Source organism: Ranitomeya variabilis, chromosome 6 (assembly GCF_051348905.1).
Source record: "Ranitomeya variabilis isolate aRanVar5 chromosome 6, aRanVar5.hap1, whole genome shotgun sequence".
NCBI classification, from domain to species: Eukaryota; Metazoa; Chordata; class Amphibia; order Anura; family Dendrobatidae; genus Ranitomeya; species Ranitomeya variabilis.
Window position 1 is genome coordinate 71,764,785 of NC_135237.1, and position 15,920 is coordinate 71,780,704.

Sequence of the window (15,920 nt, forward strand, 5' to 3'; positions counted from 1 at the left end):
TGCTTTCCGGTCTTTTGAGACTTTAGTGACCACAGACATTAGAAAAATTGGGAAAAATAATTTTCGTCACATTGCATATAACCTTAACAATAGTGAGAAAAGATCTATCATTAATCTCCAAGAGAACCACAATATCATTATCCGTCCGGCAGATAAAGGGGGTGGTATTGTGGTATTAGATTGCGCAATGTACCACAATGAGTCCTTAAGACTTCTGAATGACCCTATAACCTATAAGAAGTTGAGTTTTAATCCTACTAGCAATTACACTAAGGAATTAAACCGTCTAGCCCAAAAAGGTAAATCTTTGGGGATCCTTAATAAGAAAGAATTCCATTTCATTAATAATCAAACCCCAACAATAGCCGTCTTTTACCATCTTCCTAAAATACATAAGGACCCCTCCAATCCCCCTGGCCGCCCGATCATTTCTGGCATCAATTGTTTAACCGCTAACTTATCTAAATATGTGGACCAACACCTACAAAAATGTATGCCCCTATTGCCGGCGTACCTAAAAGACACCACACATACCATAAAAGCCTTGGAATCTATTTTTTGGCAGGACAAGTATATTTTGGGGACGCTGGATATTAAATCACTTTACACCGTGATTAATCATGAAAAGGGTTGCCAGTCAGCGGATTTTTTCCTGCATTCTTTGGGGTCATATAAAGAACCCCAAATCCAATTTATTTTGGATAGTATCAAATTCATACTCACTCATAACTATTTCAAATATGAGAGTCAATATTATCTGCAAACGTGGGGTACCGCAATGGGTACTCGTTTTGCGCCCAGTTATGCTAATCTGTATGTAGGCAACTGGGAACGCCATCATATCTTCCAAGGCGGTACCCCTCAAACAGGACTAAAGTTCTGGCGTCGCTTCATTGACGACGTTCTATTCATCTGGGAAGGATCGGCTATTGAACTGGACCAGTTCATTTTAAATCTAAATAATAACCAGTTTGGTCTGGAATTCACACCCACCACCAGCAGGGTGTCGGTCAATTTCTTAGATTTAACAATTTATGTGGAGAACAATATATTGAAAACCAAGTGCTACCACAAAGATGTGGACTCGAACAGTTTTATACACACATCCAGTTGTCATCTACCAACTTGGCTGACAAATATTCCAAAAGGGCAATATATGCGCATCAGGAGAAATTGTACAGATATAGACAATTATAATGAGGAAACCATGCGCATCACCCAACAATTTGAAGCCAAAGGTTATGACACTCAAGCTCTGGATATGATAAGACAGGAAGTAAGCCTCATACCGAGAACAACTCTATTGAATAAAGGAAAACAGAATAATGATTTGCCTAATATTCAACAACAAATCAATAAACTACCAATAGTGACACAGTTTCACTCAGGGTACAAAATGTTCAATAATATTGTTCGTAAATACTGGCCCATCTTACAGGGCGACAAAAATATTGGAGATCTATTGCCTAGTAATCCAAGATTCGTTTATACGAAAGCAAGAAACTTGGGCCTCCTTTTAGCGCCAACTACAAAATCGGTGCACCAGAACCGGACAACACTCCAATCAGCAACTACACGTCCCACTTGTGGATTTAAACCATGTGGCATATGTCCATGTTGCACTCGCACAACTTTTAACAAGGAACTACAAACCACATTTATGGACTCCAGTGGAACACAAAAATTCAACATCAAAAGTAGAATATCCTGCGAGACAGCTGGAGTGATTTATGTACTAAAATGCCCTTGTAATAAAATTTATGTGGGCCGTACGAAAAGGCGCCTCAGAATCAGAATAAAAGAACATTTAGACAACATAAACAAAGGGTATAAAGGACACCCTCTATCTCGGCATTTTGCGGAATATCACAATTGTTCGTGTTCCAACGTTCTTTTCTGCGGAATTCAATCAGTCCAGCAAAATGCTAGAGTTGGTAATTTTATTAAAGAAATGTCGAGGGTGGAGTCCAAATGGATTTTTACTCTAGATAGTCTAGCACCTAATGGACTTAACCAGGAGATTGAGTTATATGCCTTCTAGTTTCTCATCTAGCATCTTGCTATTATTTTATTCCTTTTAGGATTATCCAATAAATTTTACCTATTATATTCCCGATTTTAATTACCATTTTGTCCCATTGGTGGGGGATTTTTATAACGGAATAATTTTTTATAATGGAATAATTTTTTAGACCAGGTGTTCATGTTTAATCTTATCGGATTTTTGTATATATATATATTTTCTAGCCCAATATTGTAATAAAGGCCTGTTTTTAAAGTAATTATTGTTTATTTACCCGTATTATGTACAATATTCCCTTATCCAATTCCTGACACTCCCAATTTATCAGCCATTTATGCATGATTCTGAGGGATGCACTATTTGGCTATTCTTGTAAGCATGGCATGCTCCCACTAAATGATTTATATCCATTTATGCATGTACCAACCAGCGGTTTACTGGTTTTGTAACTCATATCCAGTGCAACTTGTATACTATCTCAGCTTCCACTATTAGTGCCCCAAATTACAAACGCTGTTGTTAGAAATACAAATTGAACTGTTCGTCGCTTTTCTGGGGAATTGTACGAACTGGACAGGAAAGGGTCAATGATCTAGCACTATATAAGGATGGGCTCTTCAGGGAACAGCAGCCCTGACGAAGAAGGTATTCATCCTTCGAAACGCGTTGGTTTATGTCCCTGCACGCTCCCCGTCCTTACTCCTTGTGTGACGTCACACCTTAGCTACGCCCTTTCCACGCTCCGCCACTGCTTCGGCGTTGCTTCCGGCCGGGGCACGCTAGAGGCTGGCGGCTTGTTCGAATTCCCTGTGACCAGCGTATACCCATCCAGCGGACCTGATTCCGGGACCAATCACTGGACACTTCACCGGTAAAGTTACAGCTACGCTGCGGCGCGGCTACAGCCCTATTTTAGTAAGTGCTAATGCAGTGATTATTATGGCTAACGGCATGACTTTCTAAATTATTGTATCTGCACAACTTTTTTCCCTTGTGTCCATATATTGATTCTATTTCCCAACGCATCCTTTTAGCGCAGGTGATAACTTTCATTTAGTTTTATACTTCTCTACTTAGCAGGGGTTTACACAGACCCTGCCTGATCACCAGCAGCAGCGATTGCTTTAGTGTCTTCTTAATAGTGTAGCGCCAGTGTACCACTTTATACATTCTCTCAATTATTAATTTAAAAGCATTAATTTCAAGCAACTATATCAAAAGCAGATAAAGAAGGGCTGTTTCATCAACAAAGCAACTAAAAATAATTATTTTAATTTTCCATTCTTTCTGGAACAGAAGTAGATATAATTGCTATTCACACTATGAGGTATTTCATGTGACTCTTATTTAATTAATCTTAACATGTCTCTAGATTTTTATTTTTGCACAGTACTCAAATGCACATTCTAGGGGGAAGAAAGTGGAATTATTTGTAATAACAATGGCAAACGAGACTGAGAATAAATTAACACTGAGTCAATTTGGTTGCAGATCTGCGAGTTTGATGTCAATTGGTTTTTCATGTGTGGTATGAGGAACACTTGGTTTCTTTCATGAATAGTGATTATCTGCATGTAGCATACTCAGATATACAAAGTCCTGCTTCAAGAAAAGATTTAATTTGAAGCTGAAATATAAAATTCTCATTTACTTTCTCCTAGCATTACAGTATTTTATTACTCATGTGTCATGGGTTTACAGCAACAGAGAGGAGCCAGAAGACTGCAGCGTCTGAATTCTCGCACTTCTGCACTGATTAGAAGCACCTCACCCTCATATTAAATGGTGCAGGTTTCTGCTAGCATCGCAGGGGCTAAACTTTTCAGTTGAGAGCTGCTAGAGCTTTTTCAGCAAGGTCTCAGCTGTTCAGTGTTGGTCTCTCCCATGGATGCCAATATTAGCTTCTTGCTGCCTGGCTCTGGAGCTGGAGTAGTTAGTTTTTTGAGGAGGAGTGTTTATCTTAAGACTGTTGCTTGGTTATTCGGTTCTGTGCATTTCCTCATCCTCCCCTATTTATTTTTTCCTTCCATCATTTTCCGGTGTTCCACTCTATTGTTTGTGAGTGCATATTAGTGTGATTGGTATTATTCTCCTTTATCCCTCTACCTATTCCCTTGTTAGTCTGGTTTGTGTATATTCATACACTACTACTACCCACTGCTCTAGGTGAGTGAGAGAACAGATTAAGGGTAGGTTCAAATTAAGGGCAGCTCAGCAAGGTATATGGCCCCGGCATTTTCACTATTAGAAGCAATCTGGGGAGCAGGGATAGCTAGGGAGCCCCTAGCGCTAGCAACAAGGAAAGTGCCCCTGGCCCCAGGATACTCGACAACAGAGTCATGACATTAACAATGGCCCAGACTATTTTTTTTAAATTAATTAAGGATCCTATTACTCCTCTGTGTGGTCAACTGCAGTAGCTCAGCCTAGAGGTGACAGATCTTCGCACTGTGGTGGCTCAGTAAACTGACACGGCTGGTTTAGGGACCATTACTTCCAAGCAATCCCAGGTAGAGCCCAAACTTGCTTTGCCTGACAGGTGCTCTGGGGGGCATGACAAGTTTGCTTTTTTTAGGGAGGCCTGTAAGCTATACTTTAAGTTACTTCCTCACTCCTCAAGAACTGAGGAGCAAAGAGTGAGCATCATAATTTCGCTCCTACAGTGTATTATTAGGTTAATTCCCAAGTGAAAGGTCATTGGTTTGAATTGAGGAGCAGCCACGAAGACGATTTCCCAAGAAAAGAGAAAACAGCATCATCTAGCTCATCAATAGCGGTCCTTTGGCCAAGAAAATTGCCAAACTGCATCATGTGAGTGCCATGACATTGGAAGAATACGAAATGAAATCCGTCCATCCATTCAGAAGCCAAATGGTGGACATCCAGGCAAAATATTGGAGTCAACAAGTCGGCTCATTCCAAGGTCTATCAGTTCTGGGGCTACAAACAAGGCAGTGGAGGTGGCTGATATGCTTCATAATAGTAAGAACGCAAACATTGATTCAAACACCATGCAACGCACATTACACAAGTCTGGAATAGTGGCCCAGAAAAAGATGAAGAAACTTCAATTTCAATATTGTCATAAGACGCGTCTGTTGGAGTTAGCAAACAAACACGAAAAGAGGACATTTAAAGATTTAAAATGGGAGATTTGGAGCGATGATATAAGGTCAATAGACTTGGCTTTGATTGGTGCAAATGTGTCTGAAAGAAACAAGGGAAGAAGGGCTAACGGATTGAGAAATTAAAGGAAATGTCAAGTTCGCTGGAAGAAGTCTGATGATATGGGATTGTTTCACAGAGCAAATTTTTTCCTGAAATTGTATGTGCCACCAAGTGGACACAGCAGCAGATCAACTAAAAATATGCTAACTGAGCCCCATAAAACAACAGCACAATGCAAGTTTGATAATGATCCCCCAACAGAATAGGGCGGGCATATGCAAGCGCACACCAGAAGTTTATTTTCCCGGGTGCACTATGGAACGCAGAGCACTTCCAAAAAATGGTGATGCGCACCCAGCCCTTAAAATGGCCAATTAACCCTCTCAACACATAGTGTGCTGGAGGACTGAACAGTGTCTGCCATATGTGTCCCTATTAATGCACCTACTGTACAAAACCAGGGCTCCTCTTAATGCCACCACTGTACCCCTGTGAAAACAGTTTCCACTCGAGGTATAAATAATGCCACCTTTGACAGTCACAAAACTCTGAGTGCCCCTATATCAATAATGCTTCTTAAGTGCCCACTTAACATTTAATATTGTCCCCTGAGTCCCTAAATTGTACAGCTTGTCACGATTCACACCGTGACTGTCAAGAACCCTTAGCCGCGGCCAGCAGTTTGTCACGAAATCCACAGGGATTCCTGACCACTGCCACCATTAGGTCACGGATTGGGGAGACTTTAGACCAACAGACGGCTATCACATGTGCAGGGGGCTTATCCTAGTTATCCCTCCACTGCCACAATGTGATGCAAACACACACGAGGTTAGGGACCTCTTAGGTTACAGCAGGGGCTTATTTTAGGTATCCCACTGCTCTTCAATATACCATGAACTGCAGGGAATTGTGTATATCCCGCTTGCAGTTCCACTTAAACCTTGCAGCTCTCTGGCGCCCCCCTTCCCGTCAGGTCAGATTAGGTACTGCACCTAGGGTAATTAGTCGCCAGAAAGGCTGCCTGCTATGTACTGGCAATTGGGCCCGCTGCAACGAGGCGATAACTACTCCCACTCAGGCAGGAACAATAATTATCAAGCCGCAGTCGCTGCAGTGACACCCAACGGCCTGTACACGGTATTGCTGCCACCAGCTCCGATTAAACGGGTCCGGAGCTAACCCAAAAACAGTAGCGTAATTTCCCTTCAAGAGACAGGGTACGTTTTTAGAGCATAAAGAACGAACTAGTATTAAATATTATACTCCAGAAAGGTTAGGCAGTGCTTTATCAAAATATTTTACAAAGATGTTACAAATGAGACAATTGCAAATATGTACAAGGTAATTATGAAAATAAAAGGATTAAATGAAGAAAAGATAACACTCACATATTCTCAGATCATTGCATTGCAGGCAACCATACGTCCCAGCTCATTGGACGTGCTGCGGGCACATCAGGAAAAGACAAGAAGCTCAAATCTGATCTCTTGGACGCCTGCCAGCACTTAAAACCTACAGTCTGTGACCTCACAGAAAGGGATGGCTTTTCCAACCCCTCCTACTTCTTCTGCTAACTGATTTTTCCCTAATCTATATCTAATTTCTATAACTCCGCGACACAACATGTCATAGTTGTGACAAACCCAGCATTCATCTGGGATTAACGTGGGCTTTCTAATGAGATCAAATATGTCCTATTATTTACAGAGCAATCCCTACTTCTTCACCCGATGGAGTTAGACGTCTGTGTTTAGAGTGATGGGTAGATGCTTCGTTGGAGATCAAGGATATGTATTTATCATTCTCCTATCTTAAATAGTTTGCCTAATATCTCACAATAACAGAACAAAGGACTTTCAGATTCTAGAAGTTTCTAATCCAGTTAAAGCTGAGCACTTTCTACTACAGGAAATGCCGGTCGTAAACACCTTTTGTCAATAAAACTCTCTTCCCCCATGTACATTGACAAGGCAGCTCTTGGCTGAGTGAAAGGGAAGGGTTTTTTTTAGCCCACAGCTTGCTAGCAACAGAACTATCATACAACAAGGAGAAACGGAGTTCATGTCCAAAAAAGTTACATCATATTTTTGATTTTTATGTAAATTGCACCAGTCTGAGTGCTGCACCGGTTTTTGTCTGTGCTACCTTCCATCTTTGACTATCCTGATTTTTATTTAATTGTATTGTTATATGTTGTTGGTAATTTATTGGCATCTTTTGTAAAATTAATAAAATATGATGTAACTTTTTTGGACATGAACTCCATTTCTCCTTGTTGTATGATATTGGCTTTGGGAGTGTCCTTATTGTAATTAATATGTCTTCCCGATAGACTCCCCCACTGTGGCTGTAAGTATGTGGAAGAATGTCATTTTGTTTTCTTCCTTTTTGGGTTTGTTTTATTAGCAACAGAACTAAAGTTATATGATATTTCATACCATATCGTGACACCTCCCCCTTTTAGCGTGCACTACGGCGGCAGAACCTCTCGGTATGCCTCCATGCGCACCTCCGTGGGTTCACCCTGGCGGGAGAGTCTATCTGCATTCCCATGCTCTTTGCCCGCTTTGTGTTTAATGGTGAAGTCAAATTGCTGAAGGGCAAGGCTCCAGCGTAGCAACCTGCCTTTGGTTCCACACATGGTGCTTAGCCAGCGCAGAGGGTCGTGGTCGGTCACCACGGTGAAGGTGCGACCGCACAAGTAAGGCTGCAAGCGCTGCAGGGCACAGACTATGGCCAGGCACTCCTTCTCAATGGTGGAGTAGGCCACTTCCCTCGGCAAAAGTTTCCGGCTCAGGTACAGCACGGGGTGCTCTTGGTCCTCCGAGTCGACCTGGCTGAGCACAGCACCGAGGCCAAACTCGCTGGCGTCGGTCTGTACCAAGAACGGTCGACTGCTGTCGACTGCTTTCAACACAGGGGCATTGCACAGAGCAGTTTTCAACGCCTGGAAGGCCCCCTCACAGCCATCTGTCCAGTTGACGATGTGGGGTAGCTTCTTCCTGGTGAGGTCCGTCAAAGGTTTTGCCAGGCTACTATAGTGCTGCACAAAACGCCTATAGTACCCTGCAGTGCCCAGGAAGGACATCACCTGTTTCTTGGTCCCAGGAGTGGGCCAGTTCACGATCGCGCCCACTTTCTCAGGCTCTGGTTTCAGGGTGCCTCCGCCTACCCAGTGCCCCAGGTAGTGGACCTCCCTCATGCCAATCTGGCACTTTCCCGGCTTGATAGTCAGTGCTGCTCGGTGAATTCGTCTGAGCACCTCCTCGAGATGCTGCAGGTGTTCATCCCAGGAGGGACTGAAGATGGCAATGTCATCTAAGTACGCCACGGCGTACTTCTCCAGTCCCTGAAGCAGGAGATTGACCATCCGCTGGAAAGTGGCAGGGGCATTCTTCATGCCGAAGGGCATGACCGTGGACTCGTACAGTCCAAAGGGTGTGATAAAGGCGGACTTCTCCTGCGCCTCGGGGCTCAGGGGAATCTGCCAGTATCCACGACTCAGATCCATTATTGTCAGGTATTTTGCGCCCGCTAACTTCTCAAGCAGCTCTTTGATGCGTGGCATTGGGTGCACGTCAGAGGCTGTAATGGCGTTGAGCCCCCTGTAGTCCACGCAGAACCGGGTGGTCCGGTCCTTCTTTGGCACGAGAACTGTTGTGAACTCTGTTTCCGGGCTCCCTCCTGTGGTCGTGAGTGGTACTGTGTGAGTTCTCTCTTTGGGCTCCCCCTGGTGGCTCTTTTTGTTATTTTGCAGGTTTCTGGCAGGATCAGCTGTCTCGTCATCTGCTAGTTAGGTTTCCTATTTAATCCACCTGGTCCTTCATTCCTTGCCTGTTGTCGTTGTATTCAGTGCTATTCTGATTGCTCCTGTCTACATCCGTTATCAGTCTCTCCAAGAGAAGCTAAGTTTGGTTTGCTTATTTTTGCTCATCTGTGTTCAAGATGTTTCCTAGTATATGATGAGTTTTGTCCAGCTTGCTAATATGTGATTTCCCTGCTTGCTGGTGCTCTGGGGTGCTGAGTTGCTCCCCCCACATCGTTAGTTGGTGTGGGGGTTCTCGCATTCTCTGCGTGGATATTTTTGCATAGGGTTTTTTACTGACTGCACAGATCCCTTGCTATTTTCTGCTATCTAGCGTTAGCGGGCCTCATTTGCTTAACCTCTTTCATCTCTGCGTTTGTCTTTTCCTCTTAACTCACCGTTATTATTTGTGGGGGGCTTCTATATCTCTGGGGTTATTTCTCTGAGGCAAGTGAGGTCTTTACTTTCTCTTTAGGGGTAGTCAGTTTCTCAGGCCGTGAAGAGACGTCTAGGATTTCAGGAAACGTTCCACGGCTGCCTATAGTGTGTGCGGTTAGGATCAGGTTTGCGGTTAGTCCAGTTACCACATCCCCAGAGCTCGTCCTATTATCTTCTACTTAGCTGGTTAGATTTGTGATCCTAAGCCACTAGGATCATAACAGAGAACTACCGGTGAGTAGTGTTGAGCATTCCGATACCGCAAGTATCGGGTATCGGCCGATACTTGCGGGTATCGGAATTCCGATACCGAGATCCGATACTTTTGTGGTATCGGGTATCGGTATCGAAACAACATTAATGTGTTAAAGAAATAATTAAAATAAAAAATATTGCTATACTCACCTCTCCGACGCAGCCTGGACCTTACCGAGGGAACCGGCAGCGTTCTTTGCTTAAAATGCACGCGTTTACTGCCTTCCGTGATGTCACGGCTTGTGATTGGTTGCGTGCCGCCCATGTGACCGTGACGCGACCAATCACAGCAAGCCGTGATGTAATTTTCAGGTCCTGAATGCAGAATTAGGCATTCAGGACCTGAAATTACGTCGCGGCTTGCTGTGATTGGTCGCGTCGCGGTCACATGGGCGGCACGCAACCAATCACAAGCCGTGACGTAATTTTAAAATGCGCGCGTTTCCTGCCTCCCGTGACGTCACAGCTTGTGATTGGTCGCGTCGCCCATGTGACCGCGACGCGACCAATCACAAGCCGTAACGTAATTTTCAAATCCTGAATGCCTAGAATTAGGCATTCAGGACCTGAAAATTACGTCACGGCTTGCTGTGATTGGTCGCGTCGCGGCCACATGGGCGGCACGCAACCAATCACAAGCCGTGACGTCACGGAAGGCAGTAAACGCGCGCATTTTAAGCAAAGAACGCTGCCGGTTCCCTCGGTAAGGTCCAGGCTGCGTCGGAGAGGTGAGTATAGCAATATTTTTTATTTTAATTCTTTCTTTTACACATTCATATGGATCCCAGGGCCTGAAGGAGAGTTTCCTCTCCTTCAGACCCTGGGAACCATCAGGGATAACGTCTGATACTTGAGTCCCATTGACTTGTATTGGTATCGGGTATCGGTATCGGATTAGATCCGATACTTTGCCGGTATCGGCCGATATTTCCGATACCGATACTTTCAAGTATCGGACGGTATCACTCAACACTACCGGTGAGGCCCACGCACTCTTTGACCGTCGAATCACCCCCAGCTGTAACATCTCATCGATCTCCTGGCGCATAATCTGCTGCACCTGGTCAGAGATTCATAGGGTGTTCGCCGTAGTGGGGCGTGATTCCCGGTGTCCACCTCGTGGACGGCTAACTCAGTCCTTCCAGGTCGGTTGGAGAACACGACCCGGAAGGGTTCCAGTGTGGTTTGCAACTGCAACCGCTGTGGTTCATCTAGCGAGGCGCTTACCTCCACGTCCTCAACGGACCCACGGGCCTTGGCTTGGACCAGCATGTCCAGGAGGGTGTCTTCCTCCCCTTCTTCGGGGGCACTGCAGACCGGTAGGACGAAAGGTTCACGTTCGTGATGAGCCTTCATCATGTTGACATGAAAGGCCTTTCGCCTACCCCGAGTGTGGTCAAGCGTGACCACATAGGTGACCGGATTGAGCTGTTGGTGGACGACGTACGGGCCCTCCCAGGCTGCCTGAAGCTTATCCGTTGGTACGGGAACCAGCACCCACACCTTTTGACCCACGTGGTAGGTCCGCTCCCGGGCGTTCTGGTCATACCAGTGCTTCTGATCAGCCTGAGCCTGCATCATGTTGTCATGCACCAACTGCATCAAGGTCTGCATCTTGTCACGGAAGCGCATGACATACTCCACTATGGACACTTCAGAAGGGTTCAGCTCCTCTTCCCAGGATTCTCTTACCAACCCAAGGGGTCCCCGGACTCGCCTGCCATACAGGAGCTCGAAGGGGGTGAACCCCGTCGAGGCCTGCGGAACCTCTCGGTAAGCGAATAGCAGGTGTGGGAGGCACCGCTCCCAGTCACGCCCTTGTGTCTCAACCAGCATGCGTAGCATCTGTTTGAGGGTACCATTGAAGCGTTCTCACAAGCCATTGGTCTGTGGGTGATACGCACTCGATACCAGGTGCTTCACCTGCATTTTCTTACAGAGAGCCTCCATTAGGTGAGACATAAATTGGGTCCCTTGATCAGTAGTGTTGAGCGATACCGTCCGATACTTGAAAGTATCGGTATCGGAAAGTATCGGCCGATACCAGCAAAGTATCGGATCCAATCCGATACCGATACCCGATACCAATACAAGTCAATGGGACTCAAGTATCGGACGGTATTCCTGATTTTTCCCAGGGTCTGAAGGAGAGGAAACTCTCCTTCAGGCCCTGGGATCCATATTAATGTGTAAAAGAAAGAATTAAAATAAAAAATATTGCTATACTCACCTCTCCGACGCAGCCTGGACCTCACCGAGGGAACCTGCAGCGTTGTTTGCTTAAAATTCGCGCTTTTCCTTCCTTACGTGAAGTCCCGGCTTGTGATTGGTCACGTGCCGCCCATGTGGCCGCGACGCGACCAATCACAGCAAGCCGTGACGTAATTTTAGGTCCTTCAGGATTTTAAAATTATGTTCTGGCTTGTGATTGGTCGCGTCGCGGTCACATGGGCGACGCGACCAATCACAAGCCGTGACGTCACGGGAGGCTGGACACGCGCGCATTTTAAAATGCGCGCGTGTCCTGCCTCCCGTGACGTCCCGGCTTGTGATTGGTCGCGTCGCCCATGTGGCCGCGACGCGACCAATCACAGCAAGCCATGACGTAATTTTAGGTCCTTCAGGATTTTAAAATTACGTTCTGGCTTGTGATTGGTCACGTCGCGGTCACATGGGCGACGCGACCAATCACAAGCCGTGACGTCACGGGAGGCTGGACACGCGCGCATTTTAAAATCCCCGTGACGTCCCGGCTTGTGATTGGTCGCGTCGCCCATGTGACCGCGACGTGACCAATCACAAGCCAGAACGTAATTTTAAAATCCTGAAGGACCTAAAATTACGTCACGGCTTGCTGTGATTGGTCGCGTCTCGGCCACATGGGCGACGCGACCAATCACAAGCCGGGACGTCACGGGAGGCAGTACACGCGCGCATTTTAAAATGCGCGCGTGTCCAGCCTCCCGTGACGTCACGGCTTGTGATTGGTCGCGTCGCCCATGTGACCGCGACGCGACCAATCACAAGCCAGAAGCTAATTTTAAAATCCTGAAGGACCTAAAATTACGTCACGGCTTGCTGTGATTGGTTGCGTCGCGGCCACATGGGCGGCACGCGACCAATCACAAGCCGGGACTTCACGTAAGGAAGGAAAAGCGCGAATTTTAAGCAAACAACGCTGCCGGTTCCCTCGCTGAGGTCCAGGCTGCGTCGGAGAGGTGAGTATAGCAATATTTTTTTATTTTAATTCTCTCTTTTACACATTTTTACATTAATGTTGTTTCGATACCGATACCCGATACCACAAAAGTATCGGATCTCGGTATCGGAATTCCGATACCCGCAAGTATCGGCCGATACCCGATACTTGCGGTATCGGAATGCTCAACACTATTGATCAGTAAGCATTTCTCTGGGAAATCCTACCCGTGCAAAGATAGCCAACATGGCATCCGCCACCTTATCTGCCCTAGTCAAAGACAGAGCTACTGCCTCTGGGTACCGGGTAGCGTAGTCTACCACAGTAAGAATAAATCGCTTTCCAGAGCTGCTGGGGACGGCCAGCGGGCCCACAAGGTCCACCGCAATCCTCTGGAAAGGCTCCTCTATCACTGGCAAAGGGATCAGGGGAGCCTTAAGAGCAGGCCCCGCCTTCCCCACTCTTTGACAGGTGACACAGGAGCGGCAGTAGTTTGACACATCTGTCTCCATTTTAGGCCAATAGAAGTGTTGAGACAGCTGGGCCTTAGTTTTGCTGATCCCCAAGTGTCCAGCTAGCGGGATCTCATGGGCAATCCACAACAACTCACCCCGGAATTGCTGCGGGACGACCAGCTGTCTTTCCCTCAACCACTCCTTTTGTGATTCTCCGGGTACTGTCTCCCGGTACAACCTTCCTCCTTCCCAGAACACCTTCTCCTTATCAGTCTCGGAGAATGACGTCCCGGCGAGTTGTCTCAAACTCTCTAGGCTCGCATCTGTGTGCAGAGCGGCCTGAAACTCCTTGCTAGGGGAAGCCAGAAGCGACGTCAGGGTCCCTTCCCCACGGGAGCCCTCTGGGACCTGCACTGGGTCCACCTCTGGTTCAGTCATACTGATGACTGAGGAGGGTCCGGGAGGCAGACAGTTATCTGCGTTCTGGGCACTCTGACTGCGGGTGGCAGCAGCTACGTAGGCTGTCTCCCCGGGGGTTTCTACAGACCCATCAGACGACGCTGCTATGGGCTCTACCTCTCCATCCACCCCATTACTTCAGGAGCATTGCTACTTATGGGCCAGTTACCTTCCTTGGTGGCACTGGTCAATTGCATGGCATCACCTTCCTCACGGTTCCCATGTATCTCCCCATTTCTTGTAACACCGACACTTGCCCCTGCTAGGGGTTCCTCAGCCATCTCACTCTGCAGAGTGACGTGGCTGAGCACTCCTGTACCTATGGACACATCAACTTTCACAGAAACATCATTATCAGGTTCAGTTGGCACAGGTACAACATTTTCACCATCAATCCTAGGGAAAAAATGGTTATCAGATGCATCATTACAAGATAAAGCATGGTCAGGTAACACATGCGATTTCCCATCATCATCATCATCATCATCATCAGGGTTAACGTTACTCTCATTAGTAGATTGGGGAGGGGTGTCAATGACGTAGTATGCAACCAACCTCCCCAAATCAGTCCCCAACAAAACATCAGTGGGCAAATTATCAGACAGCCCCACTTCCTTCACCCCGCTCCCAGCACCCCAATCAATATAAACCTGGGCCATCGGTAAGGGACAGCTGATGCCCCCAATCCCAGTGACAGTTAGGGTTTTCCCCAAAATGATTTCTTCAGGGGCCGCCAGTTCGGGTCGGATGAGGGTTCGTTCAGCCCCGGTGTCCTTGAGGCCTGTAGCAACATGACCTCCCACAGTGACGTGCTGTACATTGTCACACACCCTCCCAACCACACCACCCACCAAAAGAACTGCTGCATTCAGCCCTGGGGCCTTGGCTGGTGGGTTCTTCTGCTTGGTTGGACAGAAGGTACTGATATGACCAGGCTGCCTGCAGTGGTAACACTGGCGAAGTTCGGTGGTAGGTCTGGTGCTGTTGGCCACGGGGACAGGACCTCTGGTATGTTGGCTGGCAGGGGGACTGGCGTTGGCTGCAGGCTTACCCCCTCTCCAGCTGGAGGTGACTGGCTTCCGCACTTCCGATCTACGGTTGGCCTCGTAGGCATCGGCAATCTGCGCTGCTTTCGTCACATCTTTGGGTTCTCTGTCCATCACGAACTGTCGCACATCAGTTGGGCAAAGATGGAAGAACTGGTCTTTGATCATCAGGTCGTGCAGCTGTGCAAAGGTGGTCACTGACAGTCCTTGGGTCCACTGGTCAAAGTGGGTCCCCAGTCCATGCACCACATCACTGTAGCTGTCGTGTGGGCCACGTTGGAGGGTCCGGAACTTTCTACGGTACACCTCGGGTGTAAGCTGGTACTTGGCTATCAGAGGCTGCTTGATGGCCTCATAGTCACCATCTTGTTCTTGAGGGAGTGCAGCAAACGCCTCCAGAGCTTTTCCTCTCAGCCCTGGTGTCAGGTATCGTGCCCATTCTTGTGTAGGTATCTGGTACTGCCTGCAGGCTTTCTCAAAGGCCCGCAGAAACGTGTCCAAGTCCCCATCCTTTTCCATAACAGGGAAGTGATCGGGCCGGGGCTTCGGCATCTGAGCGCTGCTGGACTCACGGCTGGACTGGGACGACCCCTGCATTTGCAGTTGGGCCATCCGCAGCTGGTACTCCCGCTGCGCTTGGGCCTCTCGCTCGGCTCGGGCCATGGCTCGCTCCTGGTATTGTTGGATCAGCTGCAGACGATGGTCCAGGTCATCTGCGGAGCATTGTTGCAGAACCAGCTGCAGGAGGAGGTCTGCGCCCCCTTGGTTGCCAGTAGGGCCCGTATTCAGTGGTTGGACCTCTGCTGCAGCACCATGTCCGCTTGTGCCGGCTTCTGCGGCCTCTGGGCTCTGTGGCCTGGCTTGGTCTGCTTCGAGTTGCACCAGTTCAGCGACCATTTGAGTCTTGGTCATGCTGTGGGGGTTCAGGTCATTATACGTGCATATCCCAGCAAGAGTGTCCCTCTTCTGCTGGGCGTACCAGGCTTCTCCTTTCGCAGCCATGGTTGCCAAATAAAAGATAGGATAGAAAAACGAAGAGAAAGGGAGGGGATAATTGCCAGTACACAAT